Consider the following 2150-nt stretch of genomic DNA (forward strand, 5'->3'; position numbering starts at 1 on the left):
TACTGCTGCATATCTTGCAGTTTCTAGGTTCTAGACTCTCTCCATTTCCTGTCCCCCATTGTACTTAGTTTAAAGCCTGAGGTAGGAGGTCTTCACTAAGTTGGTGCTAACAGTTGGTAGACTGGTTTCCCCTTTGCACCTGTCTATACTTTATACCTTTATACATGTCTATACTCATGATACAGTCTGGACTACTCTTGGCCACATCATTTGTTCCGACATGGATGAGGACCATGGGATAGCTGTTGGAGGGCCAGATGAGGTCAGAAATTCTCACCATGACATCCCTAATCCTGGCTCTGGGCAGGCAGCAGACCTCACGTGCCGTGGGATTTGGACGACAGATCTGTTCCTCTCAGCAAGGATCCACCCACAAGGATGATGTGGCATCTCTTCTTCTGCTTACCTGGCCAGCCCTCAGCTTGCTCGGTGATGGCAAGAGGCTCCTCCAGTGCATTTCCCCCCACTGCACACTCCTCCAGTGCAGCCAGTGCCTCATATTTGTTCCCCAGCTGGACCGGGGAACGGTCTCTGTGGTGAGAGTTTTGGCCCCTGAGATGACCATCCTCCACTCACCAGCATCTACTTCAGGGCATTACCTCACAGCTTGTCCACCAGGAGTCTTGTCCTGCAGAGAATGAAAGAAGCCATCAACTGTTCTTCAACTGCTCTGATCCCCTGCAGCCTGCTCACCTCTGCCTGGAGTTCCCTCACCTGCCCCTCCGGGGCCTCAACCCAGGCATATATGGGACAGACAAGGGAACCCCCAGCCCCTATGCTACCCCAGGCCTCAGAGGTCCCACCAGGCAAACCCCGCAGACAGGGGGCCAGGGCTCTGCCAACGCATCCAAGGGGCCTTTCTGGGTGGAGGCCTCACAGGACCTCTGGGCCGGAGGCAGCAGCAGGGCAGGGGCCCTGGCTGCTTTCTGTGTCACCATAGTAGCCCCCCTCCTCATTCACTTACCTGAAGTCTCTGTCAGAATCTCCTGTGTACTCCTGCCCATTACAGGCCTGCAAACTGCTCCCCTGTTGGCAGTCCCTGTTGGCAGTCCTTGTTGTCTAGCTTCCTGGTCCCAGGCCTTAGCTATGGCTTGAGACCTTTTGGTGGCCAGAAAAAATGCTACAGGACACATTGAAGGCATACCTCAAGAAAACGGATGTCAACATCAGGAACTGAGGAGTTGGCTGCTTACCAACTCCAATGGTGCCACAATGGCAACCAAGGAGCAGCCTGCTTTGAAGTAAAGAGTCTTGCCCTCAAAGCAGAGAAGAGAGAGAGGAGGAAGAAAGAGGAGATATATTCCAGTCTATCCTGGGACTGTCCCCTGCAGATAGACCTGCAACCTTAGTGGGCAGATCTGTGGCTCAAGGATTAGACTTTTAAGTCACTTCAGGACCATGGTAGATCAATAAGCTGTGGTAGAGAATGTCCTGGAATTGAGGGTTTGCCATTGCTGCTGAATTCATGAATAATTTAAATGTGTTAGAGGAGAGGATTTCTTAGGGTGGTATCTTTTATTGGACCAGCTATGTAGTTGAGATAGAGTTATACAAGCTTTTGAATGAAAGGCATTTTTCCTTTGACCTAATTATAATGGCTAAGGACAGACATTAGACACAAACTGGTTTAAACCTGTAACGGAACAGAACAGTGCACATAAACCAGTTTAAAAATGGCTGAAAACAGTTTGAAATAAGCCTGGTTGAATGTAGTATCAGACTTAACTGATTTGGGTGAAACCAGTTTATGCAATGTCTATCCCAGACCCCTTCCTGGTTTAACTTAAACTAGAGTTCCCCACCATCTCAGATGCTTTGCAGCCCTGAGTGGGGCTTCCTGTTCCAAAGCAAGGCTGGCTCCACCCCTCTTCCTGGCTTCCTCCTGCCCCCGCCCTCCCCCCCCAGCTCAAGCAGGGATTCCCTCTCCCATAGAATGGACCATAGCCAGAATGTGGTCTACTAGCTAATGCTGAGAGGTGTCTGTGTAAGACAGACAGGGCTTTTTGGAACTAAAAGAAGAGCTTGAACTAATGAGAGAGGCTTTTGTTTCCTTTATGGGGTGATAACTCCCTGCTGGCTCTGTTGCTGGTCAGCGAGGTGGGGAGGGGACCCCTGCCTAATCAGAGTGTCCTGCTGGGGCCTGGCCACAG

At 50.8% G+C, this 2150-nt stretch overlaps 1 long non-coding RNA gene across 1 annotated transcript in view; it reads right to left on the bottom strand.

Moving 5' to 3' along the window:
- Positions 1–718: 718 nt before the first annotated feature.
- LOC109300431 overlaps positions 719–2150 on the bottom strand; it is a 16938-nt gene continuing 15506 nt past the window's right edge. The window contains exon 3 of the long non-coding RNA XR_002098222.1: positions 719–729. This is a non-coding gene — a long non-coding RNA (uncharacterized LOC109300431). The remainder of the gene's footprint in view (positions 730–2150) is intronic.

This window comes from Gavialis gangeticus, unplaced genomic scaffold, assembly GCF_001723915.1.
Source record: "Gavialis gangeticus isolate Ggan-Ray unplaced genomic scaffold, GavGan_comp1, whole genome shotgun sequence".
Classification (NCBI taxonomy): Eukaryota; Metazoa; Chordata; order Crocodylia; family Gavialidae; genus Gavialis; species Gavialis gangeticus.